This window comes from Macaca nemestrina, chromosome 13 (genome assembly GCF_043159975.1).
Source record: "Macaca nemestrina isolate mMacNem1 chromosome 13, mMacNem.hap1, whole genome shotgun sequence".
NCBI lineage: Eukaryota > Metazoa > Chordata > Mammalia > Primates > Cercopithecidae > Macaca > Macaca nemestrina.
Window position 1 is genome coordinate 76,154,823 of NC_092137.1, and position 17,755 is coordinate 76,172,577.

At 40.1% G+C, this 17,755-nt stretch overlaps 1 long non-coding RNA gene across 6 annotated transcripts in view; it reads left to right on the forward strand.

Annotated features, from left to right (window-relative positions):
- LOC139357905 (uncharacterized) overlaps positions 1 to 17,755 on the forward strand; it is a 203,280-nt gene that overhangs the window by 48,054 nt on the left and 137,471 nt on the right. For 2 of the 6 annotated variants that reach the window (XR_011611926.1, XR_011611927.1), the window contains exon 5: positions 4,634 to 5,720. This is a non-coding gene — a long non-coding RNA (uncharacterized lncRNA). Of the gene's footprint in view, positions 1 to 4,633; positions 5,721 to 15,181; positions 17,324 to 17,755 lie in introns of those variants that run through there. The other 4 variants (XR_011611930.1, XR_011611929.1, XR_011611928.1 and 1 more) reach the window with 3 other exon arrangements.

The window sequence follows — 17,755 nt, forward strand, 5'->3', positions numbered from 1 at the left end:
AATGGTCAGGGGGTCTGTTTGCTTAAAAAAAAACTTTAAAAAATTTTAAACAAAATTGTTTTTAAAGGTGAGAAGTGGTGTTTATTACAAATGACTCGTTTACTGATTAAGCTAGCTATTCAGAAAGACATGGTTGGTAGTTAGTTCTAATTTGTCCATAATGTATTTGAAATAATGTAATAGTTAAAACTATGTTGTATTTAGGTTTACTGATAATTCAGATTCATTCTCCTAAATGAAATTCTTAAAAAATTAGAATTGTTTACCACAGTCATCTCTGAGATAGTTTACATTTCTAGTAGATAGTGAAAAAGCTTATAAACTTAATGTGAATGCAAATGTTTTGTTTAAATTTTCAGAAAAGAGTAAAAAATGCTCATTTGACAAAATTAAAGTCCTTTACACATCTTGGTGTATTTTTTTCTTTTTATTTTTTATTGGTTTTCATGAGATTTTGTGAATGTATCAGACATTTATTTATATCAAAACAACTGAATTCTTTCATTCTTGCTCTCTCCTATTAATAATAAAAGCTTCAGAATGTTTATTCAATAAATATGTTCATAATAAATAATACTGCTTTTTGGCTAGAACTAATGGATAACTCTTTCACAATAATTCATGGACGCTGTGCTTAGTTTATAAAAAACATTTCACTAGTCCCTTAAAAGCGTTTTGCTTTTCCTGTGGAACAATAATAGTTGTGAGAATGAATAATTCCTATGTGCTTCAGGGCTTTTCTTGGGAATAATTTTTCTACACGGTCTTCACTATTATACTATCTTCAAAGAGGTGTCACTCAAGGAAACCTGATCTATAAAATAATAGTACACCTTTGGTAGAAAAGATACCACAAAAGGCTCAGCATGTGCACCAAGGGGTGTGGGTGAAAGAGGAAAGCAAATTGCAAACAGAGCAATTGACAAGATTTAAGGGTTGAGATCTAGTTCTAACTCTCACACCAATTATTGGTAGGGCCTGGGACAAGAATTTGACTTCATAGACCATCCCCAATATCTCTCAAACTTAGAGGTGGGTAGGGGTGATATAGCTCTGATTTGTCTTCATCTAGGGTGAGACACTATTCACAGAGCCTAGAAGGTGAATGAGGGCTGTGGAATGCAAGCATCACATCTCTTATTGCCTCTGCTGTGACTTTTGGCAATCCTTTCCTTGAGTTAGTGGGAATAACTCTCCCTTTGAAATAAAAAGGAGTCCTCAGTTCATGTAGTTCTGCCAATAAAGAGCTGTCAAATTACAGCCCTGAGCCAGACGGTCCCCCAGTAGAAACAGACACAGAACATCCCATGAGCCTAGAGAGACCTAATTAATAATAAAATAAGCCTTTACTCCATGCAAGATTTCTTAGACTTGAGGCCGCATATGTGGAAGTCAGCGGTCCCATGAGAGAAGTAGACAACAACTAGACATAAACTAAAAGAACAAATGACTCTGCGTCCAAACTAATCATTTCATTTCTGCTCTATGATGTAGTGCATCATCCACTCTTAGCTATCCATACGTATTCTAATATAATAATTATGTATTCTATGTATTAGTATTTTTTCTAATAACACACAAGTTTTTTTCTTAAGGTATTCTTGGTTGTTTAAGTCAGAACAGACAGTATCCCCATTTCATTTTCCTTCTTCATCCCATTGCATCTGAAGTTCTAACAATGTCTTTCATTCTACATTTGCATTCTTGGAGAGGTAAGAGCAGTAAAAGTATCCTTTACCAATGAAGCATTAATCATAAAGGAAAGCTAATAATACACAATTGCTAAGTGATAATATCTGGCATTTAGTGAGTATACAGTAAATTAATTTTGTTAATAATTTATTAAATAATGAAGTCGAACTATGGGGGCTGTTGGAGAAAAGGAGATTAGTCATACTTAGAGATTTTGTAAATTAAAAAAAAATTTTTTCCCTTTTAAACAAAGAATCTTGCTTGATTGCTCTATGTTCTCAACCTGTCACTAAATCATGCCACTTTTGCATAAAGATTCAGGGAAAAAGGTTGGAAAGCTATTATGTGCTAAACACTTTTGTCTGTATTGTTCAACTCGTTCTTCCCAATAGCCCTTCAAAGTTAATGTTGCCATATTGATACCCATTCCCATTTTACCGAGGAGAAAAGTGAAACCCAATGAGACTAATTTGCTCATGGTCATGTAAATATTAGTAACAGAACTAGGATTTGAACGTAGACCTAACTATAAGACTTTGACCTTTTCTGCAACACGCAGCGCCTCTTTTTACTTTTATCTCCCACAGATTGCATGCCTAGTGATTCCCAGATCTGTGGACGAGTATGTCAACACCTCTGCCAAAATCTTTTACTTGTGCAGTCATATTTATTAGTCTCCATCTAAAAATATAGCTAATCTAACCTTATCACTGCTAAAAAGATCCAGTGATTTAATTTGTCAATGAACCTTGTTAAGTTATAGCCTCAGGCATATACATGTAGACTTAAAAGATGTCTCAAATTTTATATTCCATTTGGGGGTCATCATTGGAAAAATTGTAAAGTATATAGTTCATAGTCATTCACCCATTGATTTTAACAAATGTGTATTGCACTTCTAAGGTGGCAGGCATGGGTCTAGGTGCTAGGAATACAACAATGACAAATAGACAAAAGTTCTTCTCACATGGAGCTTACATTTCAGTGGCAGGTGATTGTGAGGGCAATGAATAAACAAATGAGTAAACGTATAATATGTCAGATAATAAGCACTGTGAACAAAAATGAAGCTGGGAAAGGACTTGGAATAATGGACTGGAGGGATGGTGTGGTGCTATTTTATATTGGATTATAAGACAAGGCTTCTCTGATGAGGTGACAATTGAAAAAGTTAAAAGAAGAGAGTCTGTGGCTCTCTGAGCATTCCGAGAAGAGGGAACAGTTAAGTGCAAAAACTTTGAAGTGGGAGTATCCATGGTGTGTTTAAGTTACTGCAGGGAGGCCAGAGTGGTCAGAATAGAGGGAGAAAGGGGTGGGGGGCGGACAGGTAGGAGATGAGGACGGAGGTAATAGGGATGGAGGGCAGATCATATGCAACAGCAAGCTTAGTGCTCTGCTACTGCACATCCCCTCTCCATCAGCGTTCCTTTGAATTTATTTTCAGAATATTTTCCATTCTTTCTGTTATCCAAAGACAGACACCTTTTATGTGTGTTACCCTCCAGAGACCCTGTAGTGCAGTGCTTAATTTGTAAACAGGTTATATGGGTTCAAATTTTGACTCTTGCATATGACTTTGGCAAGTTACTCAAATTTTCCATGCTTCCATTTCCTCATCTGAAAAATGGAGATGTTGATGATGGCGATGATGATGATGAAGATGATAATGATGATAACACCTATGTTATAGGGCTATTTTAAGAATCACATGAGTTAGTATGTAGAAGGCACTTACAACAGTGCTTGGCACATAGGAAGCACCATGTAAGAGTGGGCTTGTTTTATTTATAGAGAAGATAGTGATCTGTTAAAGTAAATCACAGGGTCCGCTATGTCATTCTCCCCAAGGAGCTTTTCCTTCTAAGAGACAGTATTTCCTTATTTGTAATAGTAGAATCCTAGGCTTGAGAGGAACTTGCTATAGTAATAGTCAGAGTTCTTCAGAGAAACAGAACCAATAGAATGTGTGTGTGTGTGTACTATATATGTATGTATATATGTGTGTATATATACACACTATATGTATATGTATATATGCATATAGAGAGATTTATTATAGGAATTGGCTCACATAATTATGGTGGCACAGAAGTCCCACGGTCTGCCATCTGTGAGCTGGAGAACCAGGAGAATTGGTGTTATAATTCAGCCCGAGTCTGAAGGCCTGAGAACTAAGAGCCATGTTGTCTGAGGGCAGGAAAAGACAGATGTTTCAGCTTAAATAGGGAGACTGAATTTGCCCTTCTTCTGCCTTTTTGTTCTATTTGGGCCCTCAGTGGATGGGAGGATGCCTACCCACATTGGTAAGGACAATCTGCTTTCTCAGTCCATTGATTCAAATGCTAATCTCTTCTGGAAACACCCTCACAGACATATCCAGAAATAATGTTTTACCAGATCTCTGGGCATCCCTTACCCTAGTTAAACTGACACATAAAATTAACCATCACACTTATCCGGAAGAGAGACTTTTAATTAGTAAAGGCTTTCCAGCATGCCCTCTGCAATGTGCCATTGTAACTTACCTCTTCTATCTATAGATAGACCAGCATGTCCCTCCACCAGAATTCTAAAGGGAATCCTTGCTTCTTGCTTCTTAATTTTTTTTGTTGACCCTATATGCTTACAGCTTTCAGAATCAAAACCTTCAGTTTTATTTTATGGTAGGTTGTAAATGGTATGCATCTAAGGAGCCACACTTGCATTAAAAATAGGGCTATCACTCTGCCGTGAACTCAGAAAGGAGAAATTGCTCCAAGCTGCAGGAGAGAGGTTCATCTTGCACATCTGAGAGTCAGAAGCAGTGGAGAATTGAGCAGTGGAGAATTGAGGGGAGGGCCATTGTAGCATATGCTCATGAATAATGAATCTGACATTATACGTATGCAAATGGAACACAGTAAGCTCTAAGCTAAAACTTGGTTTCATCATTTATTCACAGCCTCTTGTGTTCAGCACCTGGATTGTGCTCAGGATGGCAAGAGAACAAAGCAATCTGCTTGCTGTACTTGGGATAGAGAAGACCTGCACGAGAAAGCCAGATATTCAAGATGGTGTGATTTCTATCACAAGCTCTGAAGGTAAATGAAGGTGAACAAAATCCTAAAGGAAACGCATGCTCAGCTGCCTAAAGAGTGGTCAAATGTGAGAGCTTATTAAGGCACAGAGTGACAATAATCGCTGAGGCTCAGGATAATGAACAAAGGCAAGTTAGAGGCTGAATGGAATCCAATACATTTTGTATTCTTTACATTTTAATACTTAAATTTCCATGGAACAGACATCATGATCAATTTTATTCCCCTGGGAGAAGTCCGACCTTCTCTAGCCCTCTTGAGTTTTTCTTTTAGAGTAAACAATATACTTTTCTAATTCAAACATCAATAAAATATTGCAATTCTGGAGAGATGTGGAATTTGGATCATACAGGTGCCTAGATTAGATTTACTTATTGTTTACAGGGCCAGTCCTTAATTTCTGTCTCTTCACTAAGAAAGAATTGCCCATGAAGAGTTCTTAATAATGGAGGGACTATTGCTTCTATGATTGACTAGGATTCCAGTGTAGATCTATAGCATTAAACAGAACCTTGGCCTAGTAACTGTCCACCTAAACAGCTGCAGAAAATAAGATGATTTTGGCTTGTTTTTACAAGCTCTGCGGAGGAAGATTTCAATTTTCCCTTATGTGATACAGTTATTTCCTAACAGTGACAGTTAGGAGAGTCTTCCTTGTATTGCAGACAAATCTAAATTGATCTCAATGTAATAATATGAAAAAAATCTGTGTCAGCAGTGAAAAATAGGAAACATTGTCATCCATATGCCAAAGGCTATGAGGAATTTCTGTAAGATGACACCGAATTGAGCAAAAAATAGAATAACCTGTGAGTTGCCCTGGCTGACATTAGAATTGCCTGGAGAGGAACGCAAAGCCCAGATGTCTGCGCCACACTCCCCAGTCGTTTGCGGCAACTGGTCTGGGGTGAGGGCCAGGCATTGGCGTTTACAGTGTTCCTCAGCTGATTCTGATGTGCAGCCAGGATTGAGACCCAGTACTCTAATTGAAGTTTGCTAGGAGGCTGTAGCTCAGAGCAGATAGGGCTGGGATTGTGACTGGAGAAAGGGGTGTACTGAGGGGCAGGGTATGGCAGACGTTTGTCAGTCAGGGAAGTACACAAAAGGGGCTGAAAGAAGTGACCTTGAGTGGGGATTCCCCACTGATGTGCATTCTCAGCAGCTAACATTCAGTGTGGACAGCAGCACCCTCCCCTCCAGCTTTTTGGAACAGAATTAGAGGAAGCAATGCAGGCACAACTTCTCACATCAGCAGATTCTTTGGGTTCAAGCTAACGGGAAATTGGGTCTGGTGGGTGGGGAGGAATGTTGGGCCTGCTAAGGTGGTGGCAGGGAGCTGGGAGGGTCTCCTAAGGCAGTAGGAAGATTTCTCGCCAGGCCTGGCACCTGGAGCTGCAGCTGCACCTGCATCAAATAGAGTGAAGCTGTCTAAGACCTCTGCTTCTCCTGCTCTCTTTGCAATGCTGAATAATGAAAAAGGCAACTGGTGCTCAATCTAAACAATCAGCAAGAGGTCTGTATCCTGCAAACAAGCAGAACTTGAAAAGAACCCGAACCCTGTGCATTTAAACAAGTAGAACGTAATCAAGCCCAATTATAACACAACTCAGTGCAAGTTCACGATGTTGTTCTTTCCCTTTGGCGTGTGGTGGACCATCTGCCTTGTCCATTTACTCTAGGATAATAGAAACTTCTCTGATCACTGAGAGTCACGAAGCAGTTTCATTTCAATACTGGGTAATAGTCAAAACCTCAACCTAATGCTTTTCTTCTTTCTTATCTATGCTCTGCTGGCTCCTTCCACCTCACTCCCAGACCAAGAGGCTGGGGCAGGAAAGGGCATTCTTGACTGGCATTGTCATGACCTCGTGCTCTCCTGACGTGGCCGACATTAAAAGCCAATACTTTCTTTCCCATGACATTTTCGTGCCTTTACAGAGACTTCCCTTTGGGAAAGCTATACTGCATCTTTCTAGATGAGGGCGAGGCTGCTCCCTCCTGCCTGCTTGCAATTTCTTCCTGTGTAAAACTCTTCAAGGGATCTCCCTAGAGCCACATGGAGACTGAGGAGTGAGGTTGTCACAGCACATTGATACTTAGCTCTAGAGAAACCCTCCAAATTCCAACTCACTCTTTAGTTGCTTCAGGTTCAACTCTTCTATTTCTTTTAGGTGGATGAGGGGCTAAGATTCAAAAATCTGATTTACAGACACCTTATAAGTCCTATTTGGTGGTCGGAACCCTGCTGTGGATTGCAAGGGTAATTTCCCCCAAGACTGGCTTCAAGGACATATGACATTTGCAGTTACACAGGGCTCCTCCCTCAGAAAGGCCCGTGCTTGGATTAATGCTCTCCTGTTTCCATCTTGGACTTCTTAATACTTTTTGAATAAGCAGTCCTGCATTTTCACTTTGGACTGAGTCCAGCAAATTATGTAGCTGGCCCTGGGTTGCCCCTATTAAATTGGGGCTTTTGCTGAAACTGAGATCAGTCTTCTTTTAGCATCTTATTACACCTGTTTCTGGTGGAGATTTCAGGCCTGTGTAGAATTCTCATTTTTGAGTATGAGTAAATTGCAGGAAAACCCACACACATCAATTTGGGCCCTATGAAAAGATTCTCAAGCAGGAAAGAACAGAGCTCACAGGAGGCAAAGGAAGGACATACTTGAAAAAAGATTTACCGTAGGAAACAAAAGTAATTTAAAGCAACATCTGCTTGTCCTTTCAATAAAATTCAATTAAGCCTGGATTCCATGAAACATGAGATTAAAGATGAGATAAGACAATAAATATCAAAAGTAAACCTGCTCACAGGAAGATAAAAATTAAAAAGAAGCTGGATAGAAACTAGAATGATGACTTTGAAATAAAACATGAGTTGGCAGAATCTTATAATGTATTAGAAGAAGTAAAACGTACAGTAGACCCTGCAGATAATTGCATCAGTAATATGGAGAACTAACTTGAGAGAATCTCCAAATGTTGAAAAAAGGCAATGAGATGGAAATGACTACAGAGAAGAGGGAGATATTAAAGAGAGGCCATGGAAAGGAAGTACCCAGGCCAGTGGAGTTCCTCCAGGGAATAAAAGAAACAGTGGAATAGAAGCAGTGTTCTTACACAACCCGATTGCCTGACTGCTTCCTGAGGGAACAGCCACATGGCAGGAGTAGGGGACCCTCAGGTTTTGTATTAAATAAGCCTTTCTTAAAAAGAAAAATGCTCACCACAAAATGAGGGATATTAAGGGGAAAGTTGGCTGGGTATGTGGACTAACCCAAATCAAAACCTTTTTGATTTTGAAGGTGTTTTACTAAAGCTCCATTAATTGCCTTTCTGGTTCTTTCATCTTGTACCAGTCCCACATGTGGTTATAGAATGCCCCCATCTTTCCCTATTTAGTGGCTCTATGCTTGTGAGGAGAGTAACAATGGCAATAATATCATTTATAGATAATGACCAAGACTTTTACACAATGCTTTTGTTTATATTTCATTGGAACCTCTCAACAATGCTATGGGCACATAGCATAATTGGAAGTCACAGGCAAACAAATAGAAATGTTAAGAGCAGGGTCCTGCTCTATCTGAGGGCATAAGTGGATATATATACACATATGTGTGTGTGTGTGTATATGTGTGTGTATGTGTGTATATATATGTGTATATATGTGTGTATATATATGTGTACACACACACACATATATATATGGAAGCCACTTAGAAAAGAAACATTTTTGGAAGTTTGGGAGTGGTTGAGAGAAGAGATCTTCCATTATTGTGTTTTAGAGAATTAGCTGTCATGTACTTCTGTGATTATGTCCACAGGGCAAAGGACTTTTCACTTGAGGGGTTAGAAATACTATAAACACAGCATCTGAATCCAGCAAAAGAGGACCAATAGACCTTCTTTGTCTTGCAAAGAAATTCGATCACAGTCTAAAATGTTGTAGATGCTATTTGGAGCCCTATATAGTCAGTAAAAAAATGCAGTTTCAAATATCTGAAGGCAGTTTTTATAGCCAATGGTCTATGTTTCTTAATGGCCTTGCTATTATAGAGAATATTAGAAAGATAAACAGAAAAGAATAGGGCTAGTTTATAAATAGAGGTAGAGATTTGATGATGTCAGAGTTAGCCATGTCAGATCCCATTTCTATAGTAAAAAAAAAAAAAAAAGGGATTTGGGCTAAATAAGAAATAAAAATGGTGACAGAGCATTTTCCTAGGCCGAAGTCATGATATATGACAGGATGATAATGCATTTAATGAATCATGAAATGTTCTAGTTCGGGAGTTCAGAAATACCAAGCAGAACGACTATTTTCCTGCCTGTGGCAGACATTGCTAATCTATTACAGTAGTCTTTTTTGCTAAATGTAGACACAACCTCCGAAACCTTTTTAACACAGCATGCCAAGCAGCCCCTATCAAAGCATTAGGGCTGGTATCTAAGATGTCATTCCTAATCTAGTTCAGCCTTTTAAAGTTACTGAATCTCAGAAGGATAAAGTAACTTAAAGGTCAATCATTGGGAAGACCCTAGGACTATAACTGGGATCTTTAATCCTTTAATCAATAATCTTTCTATTATATTAGAATTTAAAACTGAGATAAATGCCAGGGTTTTATGATTATAGACCATGAGTAACTTTGGGGTGTATGTGTGTGCATCACTGTCTGATATGACTTTTTGAAGTGTGTGTGTGTGTGTTACTATGGATCAAAAATTCTCTCCCAGATGCCAGAAATAATTTACAAATTATTTCAAACTCAAAATTTTTCCACTTTGAAATAGAAAAATTTCTCCCATTTTAAAATAACCAAAAATAAAGGACAAAAGCCCCAAATCCTCTAAGCCCTTTCATGAACGAAATCTTTCTCCAGCCACTCTTCTACCCTTATCCCTCCCTCTCACCATGCTTTTTTGAAGTGACTAAATTCACTTTGTCTACTTTCTTCATTTTTCATTTCTTCTTCAATCTCCTTCAACTTGACTTCTGATTCCAGTACTCCATGGAAATAGCTTATGAACAAGTCACTGATGACCTAATAACCAGATCCAACGGACTTTTGCCATTTTTATTTTATCGACCCCACAGTTGACCCACTGCTGGCTCTTGAAACTCTTCTTCATTCCTTCCAGTGGTTTCTCTAGATTGTACTTATACCTCACTTCATCCCAGGTGCCTTCCCTTCTCCCCTGCATTTATCTTTGGCTCATAGCCTTCCTATTTTTATACACTATCCATAGTCAATATTATCTACTCTCATGATTTTAACATCCACCCATGTTGCAGCGACAGTCAATGAGTCTCCAGCCATGAATTTTCTCTTGAGTTCCTGATTCATATATCCAAGAGTTTGCTGTATAGTATACTTTGTTATTCTCTGGGCACTTAAAACTTATCACACCACAAAGCGAACCACTTGTGTTACTCTCCAAACCCAAGAATACTAACTGTGGTGGTGGTGGTGGTGGTGGTGTGTGTGTGTGTGTGTGTGTATTCAGTCTCTTTTCATAGCACCATCTTTTCACCTGAGCCAAAAATCAGAGAAAAAGCCTGTATTCCTCTGTCTTCAAAATTCCCTGCTTTCAATCCCTAAGAGGTTAATTTATTCTCTTTAAAGTTTCTTGAAGTCCTCCTTGTTCAGGCCTTTGCCACCATTGCCTGAATGATATAAGAGCATGCTCACTCATCCTATGGCCAGTACCGCTGCCCATAAATCCTTCCTTCACACTGCAGCCAGGGTGGTCCCTCTCAAATCAATTCTTCCCTCATTACCTTGTAACCCATAACTTTACAGGAACTCCCCTTTGCCCTCAGAATAAAGTCCATGTTCCTTAACATGACCTCTGTGCCTTGTAATTACCTTTTGTTCACTTTCCCCACATTAATCTCTGTTTTCACTTTGTGTGTTTGCTGCAGCCCCAGCAGCCAGTCCTGGCTCCCACACTCCCACACTCACATTAATCTCCATTCCATATCCTTTCTCTCAAGTGTGTTTCTTTGCCTTGTTGTGATGTACAGAGTTCCAAATATGTTATATGTGATAACGCAAACATGAGTACCTGCCAGAGTGTTCAGAGACCCTGAACACTCCACATGGAGACAAGCCTGCTTAAATCCCCTAAACCGCCTGGGTGTCCCTTCACTCCAAGCTTCAAGACCCCTTTACTGATAAGAGGAGGCAGAAGGCTGGTGGCAAGAACACCACCTGGGTTGAGCCACTGGCTGACTAGACCCTAAATTCCACGTTTGTTCCCCTTCACTCCAGAGTCCAGTGTGTGTCCGAAGGAAAGGAAACAGAAGGCACTGAGTAGAGGCCCCGATGCTGGGACTGAAGTTCTAGTAGCCCAAGTCTCAGGCTCAGCTTGAGTGATTCTCACCCCGCATAGCTGCTTGGCACTGTCTTAGTCAATAATACATCATATGAATTCCCAAATCTAGGCAGGGGCAGCAACCTCAGGCAGTAGGCTATCTTTTTATTTTTTTATTTTATTTTTTATTTTTTTTTCAAGAGACGGAGTCTTGCTCTGTCACCCCGATGAGTTCAGTGGTGCGATATGGGCTTACTGCAACCTCTGCCTCCCAGGTTCAAGTGATTCTCCTGCCTTATCCTCCTAAGTAGCCGGGACTACAGGTGCACGCCACCACACCCGGCTAATTTTTTTGTTTTGTTTTGTTTTTTGAGATGAAGTCTCGCTCTGTCGCCTAGACTGGAGTGCTGTGGCACGATCTTGGCTCACTCCTAGCTCTGCCTCCCAGGTTCACCCCATTCTCCTGCCTCAGCCTCCTGAGTAACTGGGACTACAGGCGCCCGCCACCATACCAGGCTACTTTTTTGTATTTTTAGTAGAGATGGGGTTTCACCATGTTAGCCAGGATGGTCTCGATCTCCTGACCTCATGATCCACCCACCTTAGCCTCCCAAAGTGCTGGGATTACAGGCGTGAGCCACCGGCCCAGCCTTTGTATTTTAGTTTGTTTGTTTGTTTATTTATTTGTTTGTTTTTGAGATGGAGTCTCGCTCTGTTGCCCAGGCTAGAGTGCAGTGGTCCGATCTTGGCTCACTGCAAGCTCCACTTCCCGGGTTCACGCTATTCTCCTACCTCAACCTCCTGAGTAGCTGGGAGTACAGGCGCCTGCCACCAAGCCTGGCTTATTTTTTTCTATTTTTTAGAAGAGACGGGGTTTCACTGTGTTAGCCAAGATGGTCACGATTTCCTGACCTCGTGATCCACCCATCTCGGCCTCCCAAAGTGCTGAGATTACAGGCGTGAGTCACAGTGCTCAGCCTGTATTTCAATACAGATGGTGTTTCATCATGTTGCCGAGGCTGGTCTGGATCTCCCGAGCTCAGGCAATCCACCCCCCTTGGCCTCCCAAAGTGCTAGGATTACAGGCGTGAGCCACTGTGCCCGTCCAGTGGGCAATCTTTAAAATGAATTAAAAAGTCAGGAAACAACAGATGCTTGAGAGAATGTGGGGAAATAGGGACGCTATTACAATGTTGGGAGTGTAAATTTGTTCAACCATTGTGGAAGACAGTGTGGTGATTCCTCAAGGATCTAGAACCAGAAATACCATTTGGCTCAGCAATCCCATTACTGGGTATGTACCCAAAGGATTATAAATCATTCTACTATAAAGACACATACACACTATGTTTATTGCAACACTATTCACAATACCAACAACTTGGAACCAACCCAAATGCCCATCAATGATAGACCAGATAAAGAAAATGTGGCACATATACACCATGGAATACTATGGAGCCATAAAAAGTATGAGTTCATGTCCTTTGTAGGGACATGGATGAAACTGGAAACCATCATTCTCAGCAAACTAACACAAGAACAGGAAACCAAACATTGCATGTTCTCACTCACAAGTGGGAGGTGAACAATGAGAACACATGGACACAGGGAGGGGAACATCACACACCAGGGCCTGTCGGTGGGTGGGGAGCTAGGGGAGGGATAGCATTAGGAGAAATACTTAATGTAGATGACGGGTTTATGGGTGCAGCAAACCACCATGGCACATGTTCTGCACATGTACCCCAGAACTTAAAGTGTATTAAAAAATAATAATAAAATACAGCATTAGCAGCTAAGGAGCCAGATCTTCTGCCACTTGGCAGGGAGGTATTGGACCAGCCTTGAGTAAAGCTTCTAATGGTCCGATGCCTTCTTGTCCTCTACTTGTTTAACTCCAAACAGACCTTTGAATCCTTTCTACTTGAAGTGTAGTTTAGGAGGCCTCTACATTGGCATCATCTGGGATGTTGTAGGACCTATATACTCTCCAGCCCCACCCCAGACCAATAAATCAGAATCTGCATGTTAACAGTATGTCCAGGTCATTCGCAGGTCCATGAAACTTTGATAAGCATTGCTTTAAAATACACTTAATACTTATCAGTTCCTCCAGCAGGGTTTGAATCTCTAGATTGTATAAACTATCCCTCAATTCACCTCCCTATATCACTGTGTGGATTATTATTTAAAATTTTCTTTCTTAAACCATACTATCTAGAAAGAATCCACTTAATGTCTGCTTCTCCCTCTGGATGAGCTCTGCCTAATAGAAACACAATGCATGTCCAAAATGCAAACTAAATACATACTTCTTAATTTTCTAGTAGCCACATTAAAGCAATTTAAAATAAGCAGGTGGAACTAATTGTAATTATTTTATTTAACCAAGTATATTAAAAATACCATTTCAAATCTAGTCAATATAAAAAATTGAGACTTCTACATTTCTCATACTAAGTCTTAAGAATTCAGCATGTATTATACACTTACTGAACATCCAATTTGTAGAGTTACCTTTTCAGGTGCTCCACAGCTGCCTGTGGCTAATAGCTACTGTTTCAGACAGTGTAGACCTGAAGTCTAAGGTCCTTGAAGTGAAGGCCCAAATTTTCTTTCTCATTGAATTCTATTGTTGACCCCAGTTACCGGGTATGTTTCATGTACTCAAGGAATTCATTCATTCAACTATTTATTCATTAAACAAATACTGAGTGTCTAATATATACCAGGCACAGTTCTAGGCACTGTGGATACAACTGGGAACAAAACGGACAAAGTCTGTCTTCATGGAACTTACAGGGTGAGGAAGGTTATTAATGCATACGCAAGTAATTACCCCATACGTTGGGTAGTAGTCTACCTTAAGGAGGTGACACCTGAGCAGAAATGAGCCACAGAAATACAGGGGTGAGTGGGAGGAGGGAGCATCCCTGGAAGAGGGAACGACAGAGTCAAATGTCCTGGAGTGGGCATGTGCGTGATAAACTTGAAGAAGAGAAGGGAGGGCGGTGGGCTAGAATAAAGTGAGTAAGCGCGAGAGGGGCAGGAAATGAGGCAACAGAGGGTTGCAGAGACCAGGTTATGTTGAGGTTATGTTATGGTCTTTGTTCCCTGTGTGATGGAAATCTATTGTAGGGTTTTGAGTAGACACATGACATTAGCTAGTGCAGGTGGTAAGAGGATCGCTCTGGCGATAGACTGAGAGTAGACTGTGGAGGGGCAGGAGGGAAGCAGAAACACTGGTTGAACTGAACCTGAGTCAGAACATATGGAGTCCTTCTCTTACACAGGTATGTACAACCACAGCTTGTCTCTGGTTTCCTAGGGGAGTTTACTTAGCTTAGGGTGAGGCATATAACATTCCTGGGATGCCTTGTACAACGCATAGCACTGTGTGCCCCTTTAGTGTGCCATATCTGAGCTGTGTGCCAGGCAGCCCTTGACAGCTGTTTACCTGTTCCTCAAACTTGTTATGTCTCATTGTTGTGCTTGCTGACTGACATGCCATACTGTATAATTTATGCCTGGGCAAGTCCAATTGCCATGCATTTTTTCATCCTTTTAAAATTAAAGCAAGTATATGTGTGTGTGTTTATATAAATCTATGTATCTGTAGATATATCTATGTATCTCATGGGGATATATATATATTCCATGTTATTTTATGAGGCTTTCCTGGTCAACAAAGTGTCAGTTTGATAGCTATCGTTCTTCTCTCAGTACCAGAATCCTGGGTGGTGTGAGACCCCCTTGAGGGCTGATTAAAATCTCTGCCTGTGTCACCTGCCTGAAACAGAAGCCTAGTGCCTTCTGCCATCAGGCAGAACACTTCCAACACTCAACATGAGGCACTGGGTTTCATTCTTTGGAATGAAATTTAAACCTGAATCTGCTGTAAGGTGTTTGGAATTCAGCCCAGCTGTCAAATTAGATCTAACTTCAATCGTGGTGAAATTGTGAAGTTGGTAAAGTTTGTATTTGGTGTCCTCAGATTACTTCTACTACTAAAGCTACACACATCTACAATAAAAATAACCACTGCCGTCACCACCAGAGTAACAGCGAACTTTTTCTTATACCAGATGCTGTACATCCATGATCTCATTTCAACCTCTCAACAGCTTTATGAGACAGGTATTGTTATTATTTCCATTTACAGAGGGAAAAATGGAAACTTAGAGAAATAAATCACATGCCCAAGTAGCTGGAGTACTTGAGATCCAAATTTAAGCCACCTTCCCTGAGTTCACACTCTTAATTACTATACTGTATTGCATCTAAGGCTTCCTGTTTTCCTGCCTGGCCCATTTATTCAGTCACTCATTGTACCATATTGTTAGTTCCCTCTTGGTCCTTCTGTTCATGGCCTATAGAAACTTACTGAAAGAAAAGAATGTTCTGACAAGACGTGTTCTAGAGCCTGCTCTGTTGCCTTCATACATCTTTTTTCCCGTTACCCCTCTTAACTATTATTTTGCAGGTAAGTAAAGAAGGCTCTTTCAGGTTGGATTCTCTAGAAGCAGACTCTGAGATGAGGATTCCTGTGGAGGGGATTTATTAGGATGTGTTCCTAGTAGGAGCGAAGAATTCGGGACTGGGAAGGGAAGAAGGCCACACAAGGGTATTCAGCTTTGGCTCAAAACCACAAAAGCCTCATAATCACAGTGGGTCTAACCTTGGAGGTGTCCTCTTGGCAAGGCAAGGTGATTGGGGTATTTATGTCCTCTGTACACAACAGGGCAGACACTAAGAGTTGCACACATCCTCAGCCCTTTAGGCTCTCTGTCAACCTGAAGGCAGCCTCTGACAAAAAGATGGAGTGAGGCCTTTGAGAAAGAAGAAAATAAGCCAGTCTGCACAAAAATGGGATGAGAGAAGAAATGAGCAGAGTCCTGGCAACATCTTTCAGAGGCCTAATGAGAGGATATGAGTTTCTTCAAAGTGGCAGAGCTGCAAATAAAACCTAGTTTAATTCACTTCTAAGCCTAGGTCTTTGTATTTCTTCAGTGACAGGTAATACTGAGGTGTTCTGAGCAATATTTACAGGAGACAATGGCAAGTCATAACCCCAGGAATTTGCAGGAGACATAGTGGCAAGTCCTAACCTCAAGAACCTACTTCTATTTACAGGTAAAACAAATCAGGCAAAAGAGATCCAGCAAAAATCCTGCTTTGAGGTTCTCAGAGAAGCTTATACTCTCTCTCTCTCTGTCTCTTTTTCCTTCTTCCCTCCCTTTTCCCCTTCCTTCTCTCCTCCCCACCCTTCCTCTAAACAGCTTTGTTGAAATGTAATTTACATGTCATATAACTCACCTATTCAAAATATACATTTCAGTAGCTATTATTTTCACAGAGTTGTGCAACCATCAACCCCATTTAATTTTAGAACATTTTCATCACATAAAAGAAGCCATCCTATCCAGTAGTAGTCACTCGCTACTCCTTCTTCCACTGAGACCGTGACAACTACTAGTCTACTTTCCGTCTGTGTGGATGTGCTGATCCTGGATATTTTATATAAGTGGAACCATGTAACATTGACTTTATGGGTCTGGGTTATTTCATTTAGCACAGTGTTGTCTGGGTCATCCACGTTGCAGCATGTGTCAGTACTTCATACTTTTAAAATGGCTGAATAATATGACATTTTGTGGGTACTACATTTTGTTTATTCATTCATCAGTTGATGTACATTTGGGTTGTTTGCCATGATGAATAACGCTGCTATGAACATCCATGTGCAAGTTTTTGTGTGAACATTTGTTTGCTGTTTTCTTGGGTATATACCTGGGGTAAGATTGCTGGGTCAAATGCCAACACTAGGTTCAATTTTTGAGGAACTGCCAAACTGCTTCCCAAAGCAATAGCACCATTTTGCAGACCCAACAGCAATGCATGAGGGTTCTAATTTCTCCACATTCTTTGCCAACACTTGTTATTGTGTGTCTTTATATCCACAGACATCCTAGTGGGTATAAAGTAGCATTTTGTTGTGGTTTTGATTTGCATTTCCCATCAGGAATGGAATGTTGGGCTTTATTTCATGTGCTTATTGGCCATTTTTGTGCCTGCCTGGAGAAACGACTATTCAGATCCTTTGCCAATTGAGTTGTAATACTTCTTTATGTATTCTGGACATTAGACCCTTATCAAATATATGATTTGCAAATGTTTTCTCCCATTCTTTGGGTTGACTTTTCACTTTCTTGATAGTATAGTATCATTTGAAGCACAAAAGTTATTAATTTTAATGAAATATAATTTATTTTTTTCCTTTGTTGCTTATGTTTTAGATGTCATATCTAAGAAACAATTTCCTTATCCACAGTCACAAAGATTTATATTTATGTTTTCTTCTGAGATTTTTGTAGTTTTAGCTCTTACATTTTGACTTTTGTTCTATTCGGGAATCGTTTTTTTGCGTATAGCATGAAGTAAGGGGCCAACTTCATTATTTTGCATGTGGATATCCAGTTTATACTTTCTTGTTCCAGGCACCATCCCTTACCTTTTCTCCTTTTTTTCTACCTGAATTACAGATAAGATGGCTAGAGATGTAGCAACCAGCTTGTGACTATCAGGAAAAAAAAAAAAAAAAAAAAACCTTACAGAATTTTGGTGATTTAGGCATCGAATTGTTGACTAAATTTTTACTG